Source organism: Schistocerca americana, chromosome 6 (assembly GCF_021461395.2).
Source record: "Schistocerca americana isolate TAMUIC-IGC-003095 chromosome 6, iqSchAmer2.1, whole genome shotgun sequence".
Classification (NCBI taxonomy): Eukaryota; Metazoa; Arthropoda; class Insecta; order Orthoptera; family Acrididae; genus Schistocerca; species Schistocerca americana.
The window spans coordinates 444,835,246-444,853,326 of NC_060124.1; positions in this window are offsets into that span (position 1 = coordinate 444,835,246).

Sequence of the window (18,081 nt, forward strand, 5' to 3'; positions counted from 1 at the left end):
TGTATTTGGTCTTTTGACCGTTTCTCGGCCTCGTCAGTTGGTCATCTTGCCGGACGTGGGTCGGTTCCTTCCTCGTGAAGAGATGTCGGGTGCCCAATGGACAAGTGTGCCCTCTGCATGTTTGGGTCAGAGCCAGTGTGCCCGGGTCGCCATGTCTCCGAGTTACGAGCGGACATCAAGGGGGTCGGATTGGAGCTGCAGTGAGCTCCTGACAACCAAGACTCGCCCGACCGTTGCCGACACTCGTAACCTGAGTGGTTACGACCTTGTTTGGTCGTTCGGTCGGTCTTCTCGTCGGACGACGTGTATTTGGTCGCCGACCGCTTATGGAAACTCTGTGTGTGTGTGTGTGTGTGTGTGTGTGTGTGTGGCTTGTCATTTCTCCATGTTGTTCCACGGTGATTAGTTTTAGGATTGTCGGAGTTCTTGGTGCAAGTGTATACGTGGAACTGTGTGCAGCTTCTGTAATTTCTGCTGAGCAGATGAATGCTGTCTGCGTACTGGAGTAGCCAGTCGGCCGGTTGCGAGAGAGTGTGCCTTGACTGTGTTTACATGCCAATTATCAAGACGTAGAGCTGCTGCGATCTTCGTCCTCGCTGATATTTTCGGTTGTCGTGCCGTTGGATGGGTGGAAGGGAATTAAAGGTTGTTGGTTGGTTCTTCAGCCGTCCATAGGTCTTGCTGCCACCCGATTACTTAGTGTTACGCTTGGCTGCCTGTCTCACCTAAACTGTTGTTAGAGTTTCCTCCCCAGACCCACCCTTGGAACACTTCTGAGCACCACTGTTCTGCTGTTTGTGACTGTGATTTTCTTTTGTCGCAAGTACTGTGCCAGGCCTTCAGCCGTGTATTAATTCTGTCTGTTCTATGTTCAGGATATGGCCTTCAGCGGAATCTTATGTGAAGTATTTTAAAATTAAGCCTTCAGCCGTGTTTTATTTATAATTCTTGTTTGCTCTGTATTTAGGCCTTCAGCCGCGTTTGTTTTAAAATCTGTGGCTTTCAGCCGTTCTGTGCAAGTTCTTGTCTGTAAGGTTTCTCTTTAAATATCTCGAATTCTTAAAATGGCCTTCAGCCGTACTGTGTAAACTGTAAATGTTTGTCTTAAGGTTTGTCTTTAATTATTTTGAATAATTGTTTGCGCCTTCAGCCGCCAAGATATTTCAAGTTTTCTTAAGTTGCTTTCCTGTTGTACTGTGTAAATGCTTGTCCTTAAATGTGGTCTTTCATTATGTTGAAATATTATTGGGCTCTCAGTCGAGGAATTAATTTAAATTTTTCTTAATATGGATTTCAGCTGAAATTTGTGAATGCTTACCTTTTAAAGAATTTCCTTTGGTGATCTGAAATATTATTTGGGCCTTCAGCCGAGAAGATATTTTAATTTTACTTAAGTAAGGCCTTCAGCTGTTTGTCTAAATCCTTGTGTTTTAAAAGTAATTATTTAAACTTTATTATTGAGAAGTTACTTGGGCCCTCAGCCGTGAATTGACCCTTGTTGTTTTAAAGAGAAAACTGTGCATTGTGTTTTGGAGGAATAAAGTTCCGTATTCTTGAGTAACTAACAGTAACTGATCTTGGCCCCTTTCCATAACCACAACCTCATCCGCTCCGTCCTGCGAAACCGTGTTTCAACTGCAGATACCATATTGCTGAACATGGGTCAATCTACACATTTTAGCACCGATACAGTTTCGGCTATGGCCGCAGACCTCTCCTTGTGACTGCCTGTCCATGCAGACACTGTTCAGTGGACGACACCTTTATGGTAGCGAGCACTGTCCTTTCTGGGTCCGTCTGCCCAGTCGAGCAGATCCCGAAAGGGAGCTGCCGAATTCAGAAAGGCTAATTGGATGCTTTCAGGCAGATGACTTGTACAAGCATTGTGACGGCGTCCAGGGCTGGATGGATCACATTACAGTTGTTATACACCGTGACACTGATGCATCCATCCCAGAGTCAGCGAGAATGCCTGGGAGTCCCATCGTAAAATGATGAACGTCGTTCTGCCATCAGGGTAAGGGGAGTGAGGGGGTGGCTGTGTGTTGATTTAATCGGTACCCTACAGATATGAATTTGCAACCTTCCGAATGGCAGAGGCAAATATAAGAATAATATGAAACTTCCTGGCAGATTAAAACTGTGTGCCCGACCGAGACTCGAACTCGGGACCTTTGCCTTTCGTGGGCAAGTGCTCTACCATCTGAGCTACCCAAGCACGACTCACACCCGTCCTCACAGCCCTACTTCTGCCAGTACCTCGTCTCCTACCTTCCAAACTTTACAGAAGCTCTCCTGCGAACCTTTCAGAACTAGCAGTCCTGAAAGAAAGGATACTGCGGAGACATGGCTTAGCCACAGCCTGAGGGATGTTTCCAGAATGAGATTTTCACTCTGCAGCGGAGTGTGCGCTGATATTAAACTTCCTGGCAGATTAAAACAGTTTTAATCTGCCTGGAAGTTTAATATCAGCGCACACTCCGCTGCAGAGTGAAAATCTCATTTTGGAAACATCCCCCAGGCTGTGGCTAAGGCTGCAGAGTGAAAATCTCATTCTGGAAACATCCCCCAGGCTGTGGCTAAGCCATGTCTCCGCAATATCCTTTCTTTCAGGAGTGCTAGTTCTTCAGTGTTCGCAGGAGAGCTTCTGTAAAGTTTGGAAGGTAGGAGACGAGGTACTGGCTGAAGTAAAGCTGTGAGGACCGGGCGTGACTCGTGCTTGGGTAGCTCAGTCGGTAGAGCACTTGCCCGCGAAAGGCAAAGGTCCCGAGTTCGAGTCTCGGTCCGGCACACAGTTTCAATCTGCCAGAAAGTTTCATATCAGCGCACACTCCGCTGCAGAGTGAAAATCTCATTCTGGATAAGAAGAATAGTTCGGGAAAGCAAGCAAAGGTCTTGTCAAGAGTTCCTGAGCTCCACTAACAGGTCCACATCCGCAAGTAAAGTAAGGGAAGCAACTCACGACCGTTAATACCAGCTGTACGAGAGCAGACTTCTCTCCTAACCTCTCTGAGAGACAATACTCGGACAATGACTGAATCATGTTAATCCTTTTGGCTGATTCTATCTGGGATTCAGCTGTCCGTCGCTATCGGGAGACACAGGAGATGATTTCCGTTCCACTAACCTGGAAGAATACATCCAGCCTTTCTCTCTGTGGGAGTTGGATTCTGCATTGTCAGTAACTCATGATGCTTTGCCTGGACACGATCTGATAGCGTACAGAATGTTGAAACAGTTTGACCCTCGGCCGGAGGAGGTCCTCCATCAACTCCTTAATGAAATTTGGATGACAGGAGACTTTCGTAACTCGTCGAAAGAACATATTTTAATCCCAGTTTTAAAATAAGGAAAGGATCGGACGAACTCTAGTTTTTATTAGAATTGCCTGACAAGGTGCGTAGGAATGACACTGCAGCGTATGATCAACCGGCCCGTAGCGCGTGTTATCGAAACCATGTCGCTACTAAGTCGCTCCAAGTGGGCTTCATGAGGTACCACTCCACAATCGATAACCTGATACTGCTCGAAACGGCACTTGAACAAGCTTTCTTCCATAAGCAAACCTTATCGGTTCACCACGAAGGTACTAGGTTGCCAACAGCAGCCTATCTCACGAACCTTTCTAGTGAGTCTGTGCTGTCTATCCGGCCTTGTTCCTGTAGTACTCTAATCAGTAGTGATTTGTCCATTCCTACATCGCCAACACCCAGCTACGTTGCGCAGCCGCCACTAGAACGGCTGTTCAATCACCGCCCACGGACAACGAGGACGTCTGGGATCCGTGCCAGGTTAAAATCCAGGGGTGGAGTAGAGTATCCCCTGGCTACTAAAGAGACCCAAATTACTTTTAGGTTTGACTGGTTACAGGAAGAATTGTACCCCAGGATACATTTTAACATTAAACTTAACGATATTTTACATTGACTCTGTTTACACTGATGAGTTTTTATCGGAGAGAGAATTTATCAGTTGCTCTGTCTTGTTGCCAGACATTGTCCTCATAATAGGGCTCCCAGAGGAGGTTTCAGTTTATTTGTGGAATAATTTGCTACTCTGAGGGTAGTGGAGCAGGCGTGACGGCGTCATGACAATAAATTCCTCATCTACTCAGATTCTCAAAGTTCTCTTCTCACTGTTGGTCATATGTACCCAGCAGATCGTATGGTGGAAGACGTGCAGGATAAGGAAATAATTTTCTGCTGGGTTCCAGGGCTCCTAGGGATTCGGAGAAACGAACTCGCTAATGTGGCTGCCAAAGAGGTTTACTCCTTTCCACCTCGCGCTCACTGTTCAGACTCATGCAAGGTGTCATCTATTTTGTGACGAAGCAGCTCGTGTATTGGTGGGAGACTCAATGGCTGAAAGTATGGAAACCTTCCGTGCGACCGTGGCTTACCTCGTTCCAATCACGAAGGGCTGAAGAAGTTGCATTACACAGCTTAAAGTGTGACACTGGCCACTTAGTTAATTACACGTTCCAGAGATCATCTGAAATAGTCTTTTATCGAATTGAGTGGAAGGAGTCATTTTACAGGATGTGTATACATGATTAGTGTTCACTAGTTGCACGTTCTAGAGATCATTTGAACCATTCTTTTATCGAAATGTTGTGCAACGAGTCAGTTTACAGGATATGTAAACATGATCTGTGTTCACATTAATGAACACATTATCATTTTATTCCTACTGATGCAACTACAGTTAAAAACAAGCTTTTTAATGTTACTGGCTGCCTGTTTTTAAGAAGAAATTCCTCAATGGGATAGGAGTGGTCTAGAAGAAATGATTTTAAATTAGATTTAAAACTTGATTCACTACCTGTCGGACATTTGCTGTTATTGACCAAATTTCTGCATATTGAACTCCTCTCTAAGAAACTGGTAGCGTTAACTGTCGGTAATAAATGTTTTTCTCCTCTAGTGTTGTAAGTAGGTACATCACTGTTGTCCTCAAATTGTGATGGATTATTTATGACGGCGCATTGCACTGTGACGGCGTCGTTAAAATGTCTAGCTCCTTGAAGAGGAATCTACATGACGTCTATGAGTTAACACCACATATTACTCTTACTGCTCGCTTTTGTGTAGTTAATAATGTTTTTCTAAGTGATAAGTTACCCCATAAAGCTGTTCCGTAAGACGTTATTGAATGGAAACAAGCAAAACATCTCAGGAGGTTTATAGGTGTGTTTCCATCATCAGTTTGTAATATCTCTTTATATTCGATGAATTATTCAGATACAATTCTACCCTTGAATGACGTTTGCTAATTTTCTATCTTCATACTCGCAGAATCCATGCGAAAAGTAGTTCATACAATAGCTATGCCATGAGCGCATGAGTATTCTATGTAGTACTCTCTCTGGGGATTGTTAGAAAAAAAAAGAAAGGGAGCTTCGGAGATTGTCTTGGTGCCGATTAGCCTGAGCTTGGTTTGGAAGAACTGTAATCTGATTATTGAGATTTATGACAGAAGATAACTGAGACGAAACTGTACGATTAAAAAGGAAAAATATATAGATTGCTCCTTCGAATAAAAGGTGTGTATTGGAAATTTGAGAATTAATGATATTTATCGATATATTGCGTAGTTGTTAATCAGAAGGGAACTTCCGAAAGACTGGATACGAACCCGCATTTAATAATCCAAGAGCTCCATTACTTCTTCGGAAGGTTAAACTTCATCAAAGCCAAATATCCGCTTGATATGAGGTTTCCCGACTGATTATACAACGCTCCCAAAATTACGAGGCATTTTATTTGTACAGATTAGCAGACTGCCGCAAAGCACGAGCCTACTGAGAAGAAGAATCATCGCCTGATTTCATTCTAACAAGTAAAATTTCAGAATCATTTTGAGTGAGCTATGACTGTTTTTCCTATCATGAATGATTGATTGCTCGAACGAGTTGAGAGCTACAGAATTACGTAGAAAAGATAGGAGAGGAAAAATTACAGTGGCGCCAGTGTGACAGGACTCTCTTGGATTGTTATATAATATATGTATTTTTTGTTTCATGAAAACCAACGAGAACGAGAGGTAACTAATCTGAAGAGAGATTCGGTGCCCATAGTAAAAGATTGCTGATACCAAGAAACGATTTCAACTATTGGACAACACCGAGACTACAGAACAAGGCCAGAGAAATCTAATTCTTTTATGCTGTAGTAAAAATAGTTTGAAATCAATTTAGAAAGAACTTTTTTCCAGATAGTAGTTAGATTGTAGAACTGTATATTGTGTGATTTTCGTATCTGGACATTGAACTTTATACCATCTGTGAAGTAATTTGAAAGTTAAGTGTGTCTACGACAGTAAATTTGAAACTGTATTTAGTGATTAGAACCTGATATTGACAGTTATTTGATGGTATTGACTAGAGCGGCATTTAAAATGTCATTGAATCAGCAACGAGAAGTGCATCAGCCTTCAGCTGTTTGCGCGGGAGCGGAGGCCACGGATAGCAATTCTGAGACTGTTGTGGTTAGCGGTAGCAATATAAATAATCCCGCTGGTTCAGAAAACATTCATACAACAGCTGATCAGACTGTTGTTGACACATTAGTTGTTATTATGCAACAGTTGTCTCTATTAGCCGAAGGCCAAGCGGAGGTAAAACGAGACTTATCCGTTATACAAAATGAACTCCAAAATCAATTAGCCGTAAATCAAACAGAATTACAAAATCAGTTAAGAGCAACCTTTACCGAATTAGATCAGAGATTAAATACCCAGACACAGGAAATAAAAGAAGAGGCAGAAAGGACCGAACAGAATCTTATTGCTCAAATTGAGCAGGTCCGCCAACAATGCCAAGAAAACAATAGTAAATTAAAAGCGGAACTAACCGAATATGTATCCGTCAAAATTGACACGATACGAAAACAAGTAGAACTGTTTCCTCAAGTAATACAAGCTCAAGAGGACATACAGTGTTCCGTATCTATGATACCAGAAATTATAGAATCCCAAGATAATCTAAAGAAGCAGTTTGACGAAGTGAAGGAAAAACAGACGACAGTGCAACACAGAATGAATGTACTTGCGGGAAAGTTTTCAGAAATGACATTTGAGCGGCAAAATTTTCCTTCGGAAACGATAGAAGAAACTGTGAAAGTAGCTTTACAGTCAATTTCGGAGAGTTCCGAGGAGAATTTTTTCATCAAAGGGTTAAAGGAAGTTAGAGAACAACTTGGCGAAGAATTCTCGCGTTGGAAAGAAAATATCGAAAGATCACTAAATCTCTCGCAGGAGGATTTAGAAACAGCGAGAAGTAGGAAACAACATTCTCAATTTGCGCGTGAAATTCCGTCCATGTCAAGATCCGATGTACACAGAACTAGAACGTCACAAGTTAGATTCGATATAACGGATAGCCACAGGGAAAAGTACGAACAGGATGATTTTTGGAATCGTAGTACCGTTGAGGAGAAGATGATTAAACAGAGACAATTTCAAATCTTTAACCCTGACAAAAGGAATGTTCATCCTGTAGTCTTTATTCGAGGTTTCAGAGGTCTATTTCCACGATCTTGGACAGAATGGCAAAAGATTAGTTTTGCATCTGGATATATACAAGGAACAGGAGCATTGTGGGCATCCGAACAAACATCTTCTTGTAAATGTTACAAAGAATTTGAGCAGGCTTTTCTAGCAAAATATTGGTCTGCTGGAGTACAAGAAAGACTTAGGCAGGAAGTATTACATCCTGAGCCTTTCTCATTTTCTAGAGGATCTCTAAAGAGATATTTTGAGAAATACATTAATAAATCTTTGTATTGGGATGTACCGATTCCTTTGCCGGATATACTTAGACTACTCAAGTCCAGACTACCCACCAGTATAAGGAAGCAGCTGTCATATATAAATGATAAGGATATAGACTCATTTATGACTACGCTTGATCGTATTGATATAATTGAGGAGGACAATAAAAGGGCAAGAGAAATGTCATATCAAAGAAGAGCAACAGAAGCGAATCCGAGCTGCAACTCGAATGGGAATGGCAGTAATGGTGGCAGTAACAATAATCATAACCAGCTACACTCTCCGAGGAGACTTAGAAATGGACAAAATACAAACAATAATTATTACCATAATGGAAACTTTAGTAATGGTGCAGCGAGGGGCTATTTTAGGAACAGTAGGAATTTTAATCGATATGATCCAATGTATGGCAACACAGGACAGTTCTACCAACACCAGCAGAACAACAACAATAATTACACAAATCAAGCAAGACAATATAGACCGAATTCACCACGACAACCGATAATCACTGAAGTAGTTGAAGAGATAAATACCAATCGGACCAATAATCAGTCAAACTAAACATGACCGCATCGTGCCCCAGAGGAGCGGTCAGGGGATCTGTTAGGGGCGAAAAAGTAAAATTACAATTGTTAAGATATAATGATGGTGAGCTGTTGACTGAAGAGTTAACAAAGGATTTAATAACGTGTCATAATGACAGATTGAGTGTTCCGGTATCGGAAGTATGTGTTGAAATAGAGGAAGTTCCAACGAATGTGATATTGGACACCGCCACTTCTGCCAATGTCATCTCAGGCGCTCTTTTTCGGAGAATTATTAGGAAGAAGAAGGTACCAATTTTGCCAGTACAGAACTGCAAAATCATCGGAGCAGTTGGAGCACGCTCTCCCAATGTCAAAATACAAATACAATTAGAGATGAAAATGGGAAATGTAGCAATAAAATGCACGTTCCTTGTAGTGGAGAAGTTATTAGTGGACTGTATTCTTGGTATTGGGAGTATGCAGGAGTACGATTGTCAGATAGATTTTTTGGAAGGAATAGTTAAATTTAGATTAAATGGAGAAGAGATAGCACTGGATTTAAATAGAAAGGAAACTGTGCATGAGAAATATTGTCGCGGTGCCATAATTCAATTAATTGACACTACAAACGGTCGTTGGAAGGAGCTTTCAAAGATTTGATACAACAGGAGGACTTTAACCAAACAACAATGATAAAAGCTAGTGAATCAAATCAGCTTACCGGAGAACAAAGGCAGCAGCTTCATTATTTGTTAGAGGCATATGAAGAGATTTTTGATGAGAAACCAGGAATTATTAAAGGGTATATTTGTCACCTACAAGTGAAGCCACATCAGACTTACTGTTACACGCACTATCCGATCCCCTGGCGTTTAAAACAATCTGTTCAAAGGGAGATAAATAGAATGTTAGAATGGAACTTGATTGAGCCATCAACTAGTCCATATTGTTCTCTGCTCTTAGTCGTTCCAAAACCTGGAGGCAACGTAAGATTAGTTCTGGATGCGAGAGAGATTAATAAAATAATAGTACCTGTAATATGAAGACCAGAATTTAAAATTGGAGGAAAAGATTCGACTCGCACTTGTCAATTTAACTAAAAAGGCAATACAACGGAAATTGACATATGATAAACGGATTCACCGGATTCAGACGTTTCATCTTGGAGAAAAGGTTTTATTGAGGCGACACATCCATCCCTCGAAACTGATGAAGAACATAAAGAAATGGAATATTATTTATACCGGACCCTATGTTATTGTAAATATACCAAATCCTGGATCATACTTGTTGGCATATCCCGAATCGAAAAGGATAAAGAGATTATTCCCGCATAATGATATTAAGAAATTTAGTGAAGGATCGTAGATCTGTGATACCAAATATGGAGAAGAATTTAGTGTGGAATTTGACTATGAGTCGAATGTGTATATAAATATCAAGAAGTTTATGTTGTCTAGAGGTTTAGAGACAGTGAGATTACTCCTGTGATAGGTTAAGAGACAGTGAGATTGCTCCTGTGATAGGTTAAGAGACAGTGAGATTGCTCCTGTGATAGGTTAAGAGACAGTGAGATTGCTCCTGTGATAGGTTAAGAGACAGTGAGATTACTCCTGTGATAGGTTAAGAGACAGTGAGATTACTCCTGTGATAGGTTAAGAGACAGTGAGATTACTCTTGTGATAGGTTAAGAGACAGTGAGCTTACTCCTGTGATAGTTTAGCACAAAAATTTTAAGATAGGTAGAAGAATTTGTTAATTACTAGCGTTTGTAAGTGTGGACTGTGAGCAGAAGCCACAGTGATATACAATGAAAGTGCATCTACATTTTCTCAAGACACGGCACTTACGTGAGAATTGCGTGTGAAACTTGAACAGTGTGGGATATATAGGTAAATACGCTGTGTGTATGATGTGCGCTGTTCGCGCAAGAAAACAAATGAACTGTGAAATGAAGCAACACTGTTGCAAACAATTGAAGAAATTCTCTGGTTGCGCGAGAGAAAATTATTATAATTTTTAGATTTTCATTATGCCTTCTTTACCAGTAGAATTAATTTAAGAATTTTAATTAACATTTTAAGAACAGCAGTTTGTGTGTTTCATATTATGGACATAATTGTTGAAATATATTTCCATAAATGTTCATGAGAGGATGAAGAAGATTCTGCGAGTGGATGATTTGTTAAATGAACGTACGTCATCATTAATGATATTTATTTGCAAGTGGATCTATAAATCAATTAATTATAAGAATAATGAAAATTTTTCAAATTATTCCTTTTGTGGAGTCAGTGTCATATGCCTATGTTTAAAATTTTTCATCAGGTGTAAACTTAAATTTTATCCATAATTTCGTAATTGAAAGTAAACCTCGGACAGATTCAATGCTCTACTTCCACCTGCACTATAACAAAACGAAGATTAGATTAAAATTTTTTTTTTTGAGAGGAATACATTCGATATGAGCTACAACAAAATTTAATTGCCCACAGTCTATTTGGCAATGTTTTGGACAATCAGCAGTTGTAATGCAAAACAACTTTGGTATTGAGGACTACAAAAAAATTCGTGATTGTCAGGACTGATGGATATTCCAGTCTAGTACAGATGGAAGAATATAAGAATACACTCCGATTTTGAGTTCACCGATGAAATATGGACTTCGTTGCCTTAATCCACTCTCTTCCAGGGATTTATTCAGTCAGAACCTTTTCTTATTCCACTTTAAACCTGTTTCATGTTCACGTCCCTGACCATCTGTTCCTGAGATCATCTTCCTGTTTCTACGGCACGTTACGAGCTTCTATCCTGTACCATAAGCCATCGCCTGTCCTCCGTGCCGCGTCCACCAAACGCTGTACGTCGCCTACCCGGTGTCCGTACCCAGTGTTCCTGTTCCATCAACTTCACAACGAGATCGCCGGCTACATCGTCGAAAGAAGAATTTTGAAAATTTTTTTTTGAGCAATATTGTAAATTTTTTTTTGGCTATGAGGCACTTTTCCTTCGATCTAATCTATAGAGCTTCTATATATTTCAAAATTACTGGATTTAGGCTTTCCTATCTCCTTTAATACCTGAGCTGGGGTCTATTCTTCCAGGTTTTCCAGGGTTTCCCTGTGAAGGCCAGTTCCCAAATGGGTAGACCTTTTTCGTAATTACACCAATCTACATCTTCCCTGGTTATGTACTCGGGATGCGGGTATACCCCGGTACATGTAAAAGCTACAGCTTAGGTATTCTCGTAACTTATTGTCATAACATGTTACCCATACTCTCTATAGTAAAATTCTACTAATTCAAAATATTTCTCTTTTGAATAAACAACCCAACAAATTTTTTCTGTTAGCTCGCAAAGTGTATTATCATTAACTTTGCTCGCTGCGAGGGGCAATTGTAATATCTCTTTATATTCGATGAATTATTCAGATACAATTCTACCCTTGAATGACGTTTACTAATTTTCTATCTTCATACTCGCAGAATCCATGCGAAAAGTAGTTCATATGATAGCTATGCCATGAGCGCATAAGTATTCTATGTAGTACTCTCTCTGGGGATTGTTAGAAAAAAAAAAAGAAAGGGAGCTTCGGAGATTGTCTTGGTGCCGATTAGCCTGAGCTTGGTTTGGAAGAACTGTAATCTGATTATTGAGATTTATGACAGAAGATAACTGAGACGAAACTGTACGATTAAAAAGGAAAAATATATAGATTGCTCCTTCAAATAAAAGGTGTGTATTGGAAATTTGAGAATTAATGATATTTATCGATATATTGCGTAGTTGTTAATCAGAAGGGAACTTCCGAAAGACTGGATACGAACCTGCATTTAATAATCCAAGAGCTCCATTACTTCTTCGGAAGGTTAAACTTCATCAAAGCCAAATATCCGCTTGATATGAGGTTTCCCGACTGATTATACAACGCTCCCAAAATTACGAGGCATTTTATTTGTACAGATTAGCAGACTGCCGCAAAGCACGAGCCTACTGAGAAGAAGAATCATCGCCTGATTTCATTCTAACAATTAAAATTTCAGAATCATTTTGAGTGAGCTATGACTGTTTTTCCTATCATGAATGATTGATTGCTCGAACGAGTTGAGAGCTACACAATTACGTAGAAAAGATAGGAGGAAAAATTACAAGTTATACGAAGGATAAAAGCAGGCGAACTTCATTGTTTCAGCAGCTCAGTAATATGCCTCTTCCAGTTCAGTTCTTCATCCACATTTACACCCAAAAATTTGGAGTGCACTACCCTACTGATTGACTCCTGCTCATGTGGTACATTAGTTGTTTGTATACTTCTGCTTGAAAGTAGTATGTTTTTTCTTCAAAATTTAAGGAGAGCCCATTTTCAGAGCACCACTTAGTTCTTTTGCAAAAATCATTTATTAATTCTTCTGTTGCTTTCTCCCTGATGGAGTTTATTATAACACTAGTATCAGCTACTAATAGTACCAATTTTGCTTGTTCAGTGTCAAGTAGAAGGCCATTCACACATATAAGGAATAGGAGTGGACGCAGAAGTAAAACCTGTGGGACTCCCTTTGTGAATTTATCCCACTCACTAAAATTTTCTACCTTTCCGACATTGTCTCAGTTATTCAGCACAAACTTTTGCATTCTGTTTATCAAGTATGATTGAAACAAACTGAGAGAAAAGCCATCAGTTCCACAAAACTTGAGCTTTTGTAAGAGAGTATCATGATCTACACAAAGGAAGGCCTTGGAGAGGCCACAAAAAATACCAAATGCCGATATATTTTTATTACTTAAAGCATGTACTATTTGATGAGTGAATGTATAAATAGCATTCTGAGTCGAGCAACCTTTCTAGAATCCAAACTGTGATATGCTAAGTAAATAATTTCCACTTAGGTGTGCGACTACTATTGAGTACATCACATTTTCCAATATTTTGGAAGAGGATTTCAATAATGAAACTGAACGACAGTTGTTTAAATCTCTCACCTTTTTTATGAAGTGTTTTAATATTGCATATTTTGAGCTGCCAAGGAAAAATTTCCTGTGATAGTGATGCATTGCATGTATTACTTATTAGACTGAAACAATTTTTCTGCATTCTGTTTGAAATTCCATCAAACCCATAAGAGCATTTTAGAATTTTTAAAACTGTGTTAATTTCAGTGAATGATGTTGCTGCTACTTCTAGCTGCTTAAAGTTTTGTGGAATGACATTTTTAATATATTGTCTTGCTTCGTCAGCTGAACCATTTAATCCTATATTTGCTGCTACATTTAGAGAGAAATTGTTGAAAGTACTTGCAACTTGTGATTTGTCAGTCTCAACATTGTCATTTGGTTCGGTTGTTACAGAATAGACACTGACTAGTTGTCCTGTCTTCCGTTTGACAAAGTCCCATAGAATTTTAAAATTATTATCTCTATAGTTAATTTCCTTAAAATATCATATTATTTTTTGTAGTATGGAAGCTATGTCAGATCATTTAGTCTCGCCTCTACATAAATTTCCCTCTTTCTTTTACATGACATTTTAATTCACTTAGTTATCAATGGCTTACCTTTTTTTCTTTTTGTTAGTGGATCTTTAAATTGAATTTGACATTCGTATCTCTTTCTTTATACACCTCATCCCATATCAGCCCTTTTAGCTTACTCTTAAAACGTTGTATCCCGTTCTCATTAGTAAGCCTCACTGCTGTGTTTGAACCTGCATGCTGTTTATTTCTATTAATTCTGCATCATGATCCGGTAGACCGTGAGCAATTAGGCACACATTAATTGTTTCTGCCTGGGCACTGTCTATAAAAATGTAATCAATCGGTGTCGTACTACTCTGTTGCACACGAGTTGGAAAATTGGACTACTGAGATTAGAGTGAAACACCTGCATAATAATTCTAGTTGACTTTTTCCTGTCCATGTCTTTTAAGAAATCTAAATTTAAATCCCCACAAACTATTAACCGTTTCTTCTTGTCTGACAGCTCAATAATGCATCTACATTTCTCATAAATAGCGGATTTTTCCCGGAGGAGACCTGCAGACTGTTACAATTATCAGTGACAAATTCTACAGTAACAACTCACAAGCACATGTTTCTACGTTCTGATCTATGTAAAAACTATTTGTTTCAATGTTTTTTACGTTGTTTCCCACTTTTATACATGGTGTAACTTCTCATTTTTCTGTATTGACTCTGCATGAAAATAATGCAATTCCATAACCCCTTAAATTTAACTACTCCAACCTTGTAGTTACATGGTGCTCAGAGAGGCACAGAATATCTTTGCTTTCAGAATTTTCCACATCTTCTAGGCCTGCAATAAGCTCATCTATGTATTTTTTTCAACCCTCTGATGTTCTGATGAAACAAATTAACGTTATTCTTTGGGAAACTGTTACATGTATTTGGTCTTGTACTACAATAATTTCTTTCAACACCCTCTGTCTGATATTACAATTAACATATAGCTTCCCCTAACTGGCGAGTAGTCGCCAGTATGCCTCAGATTCGGGACACAGCTATCTGAACGACATAATTTAATTTAATGTGTTTTATATGGAGACCTGAGGGTTGGTCTGGGTCTCCTACAGGAACAGCCTTCTATTTTAACTGATAATGAGGCGAGTGTCGTTCGTGTTTTTGTGAAATGTTCCGAATACTTCGCAAAATACTGGATGTAAAATTTCGATGTGTCGCAGAGTGACTCGGTCACCCGTTATTTCTAGGTAGTCCTCGAGTCAGTAATGTGCTCCCTTTTTAACCGTGCCTTAACTGGTACTTTATACTTAATTTTTATGGTTATTGTGCCCTGTTTCGTCTATATTTTATTAAAGGCTTAGCTTATGCCCACCTGACTGACGTTTCCTTTCAGTTCTTGCGGGAGAGTGCAACTTGGTTTTCCGAATTATTGTTTATTTTTTGTTTTATAGGTCATCATTCGCCCGTCCGTTCGTCATTAATGCAGTGGCGCTGATGACCTTTCTGATTGGTGCCCTCCCCATAAATCATTATCGTCAACATCAGCACCGTAGTAGCCATTGTGTAGTGAATGTCGTTTTGTGCTGTCGGGTTGTTTGTTTTGAAATGATTGGTGGAGCAAATACAGGCCCACTGAAGGCGTTTGGAGCAGGACGGTTGCAGTGTACACCGAACCTGCGTCACTCCTACTGAAACCTTCCCGTTGTTACGCAACCTTCCCTTTCACAATAACCTATGAAACCTTCCCTTAGGATTTCTATCTCTTGCTTAGTAATAACAAATGAAATCTTCCCTTTGAAATTAATTCTCTTTCCCGATCTTCGCATACAAATTTAAATGCTGCTTATTGAAAGTTATTTTCTGATTATTTCGACGAAATATAGAATGCGTCGTCGTCGTGGCCCTCAGTCGTTACCTGCAATAACCCAAAACTGTTCCTCACCTTTTTTTCTGTTACTGGATCGCCATCTGACTGCTACATCGAACTGCGTCGTAAATATACTTATTCTGTTTTACTATACTCCATTAGCTGCTGGTGGGCTGTCATAATAAGTGGCTGTATTTATTACCAAAGCTGACGTTATTCTTTAATAGCAAAACTGACGTCATTCTTTAATTAATTTGACTGAAGTTACGTAATTCATAGTTAAACTTTTTCTTGACAACATTAAAATTTTGCGAAGTTTTACGTTGATGGCTTTTGAGATGGATTATAATCAGTAATGCAATATTGCTGGCAAAAATCAATTTTATTCTGAATGAAATGATTTTACAAACGTTCAAATGGGATTTACTTTTTACAATAATCTTACAACTAGCAATGCGCAAACATACCTTCAGTAGTCTTGAGTTTCTCAAAAACTTAATTCAATAATATTAATTTCTCTTATGGTAATAGTTAGCTGATGTCTCTGTACATTCGTTTATAATCTCTTGTAAATCATAGCTAGTGGCTGGCAGGCACACCGCTCCTCTCAACCTCTCGCTTCAGACCTGCTACCGACTCGCTTCAGATCTCGCTTACTACTGACTTCCTACGAACGCTAAAGTGCGGTCTCTCCTACCAACAATGATTTCTGGTACAGACAATCCCTGCTACCATTACAATATTTATCAATGCGCGGTCTTTCCCGCTCTTTTCTGACAATGTATCCATACGCTGTCTCTCCCGCCCTTTTTAAAATTATATCAATGTGGGATCTCTCTTGCCAACAATACTTTGGTGCAGACATTCCCTGCTACCACAATAATATCCAACATGACAAATATTAATTATTCCTACTTAATCCTATTAATAAAATAAAAACATCTTTCATAAATTGTGGTTTGACAATAGACAATAGAAATATACACGTCTTACACTATTTTCGCAGATGCGAGGTAAAAAGAGAGGCTTTCTGCCTTTGTCTACTCCATGCAATCTTTCTGTTTGCGATCAGCAAGAGTTCCGTAAATAGTACGCTAATAGAATGGATACGTCACTCTTCGAATGAGCGTCCTCAAAATGGTTCAAATGGCTCTGAGCACTATGGGACTTACCATCTGAGGCCATCAGTCCTCTAGAACTAAGAACTACTTAAACATAACCAACCTAAGGACATCACACACATCTATGCCCGAGGCAGGATTCGAACCTGCGACGGTAGCGGTTACGCGGTTCCAGACCGAAGCGCCTGGAACCGCTGTGCCACAATGGCCGGCGAATGAGCGTCCTATTGAGTCTTTATTGTGAACTGCTTCGATACGAACTACAGGTAAATAAGTTTCGTGGACTACATATGTTCTACCATTAAAAGGCGAATGTCACAGTTGATTGTTCTTTTTTTTTTGCGCTTTCGAGATGAGACAAATCTCCAATGAATAGCTGGCAAACAAGGTAAAATCTTACTAACTTCAGGCAGCGCACTTTATTTCCCATTATTCAGTTTCACGTGTCTTACAGTGTCACATGAAAGAAGTAAATCTCTTATTTCTTTTTTAGATTCTTGGTTATTAAAGACGAAGTACTAATCATGTACAATAGATTTCAGAGAAAATGTGCTTTGGGTCATACAACCAATCTCGCCACGCAGAGGAACCATTTTCGGAAACCAGGGAAAATATACACCTGCATTGACGCTCGTCCTCAGCGTGCACGTAAGACTCACTGATAGCTGCTTTGCTGGAAGGAGAGAACTCATGTTGCCTTGACACGCAGCGTCACCGGATTATACGCAAATCTTATCGTCAGCGAAAAGGGCGAGCGCAGGATGGGAGAAACTGTGAAGTCAGCGCATTTCACCGCGGCAACATCGTGGGCATACGCTGTAATGGGCTCTCCTAGATGCACTGGGTCCTTATCGGCAGTGAAACGCGCTTGCGCAGGATGGGAGAGAGATGTGAAGTCAGCGCATTTCGGCCCGGTAACATCGTGGGCGTAAGCTGCAGCGGGCTATCCGAGATACAGTGGATTCTCTCCGAGTTACAGTGGCAATGTAAGAAGGGACAGACGTTCCACAGTGCAGCAATTAACTCTCTTGTTCAGTCGCACTGAGCATGCCGCATTATCAAGAGCTATCGACTCGCTTTGAGATACAGAGATTACCAATCTACACGTGTACCTGTAATTCGTGCACACAGAAACTGACATGGCCTTTGTATCTCCGTCATTAGAAGCAAGGGTACTGTTTCGCCCGGACCGTTGACTAGTGGTGTACACAAATGCCTGGGTATGTGGAAAACAACCCGAGACGTTGCAGCTTGATTACAAACAGAACGGCACTCAAGTTGGTAATCTACATTGGGGAATACTAACGTCGAGCGAAAC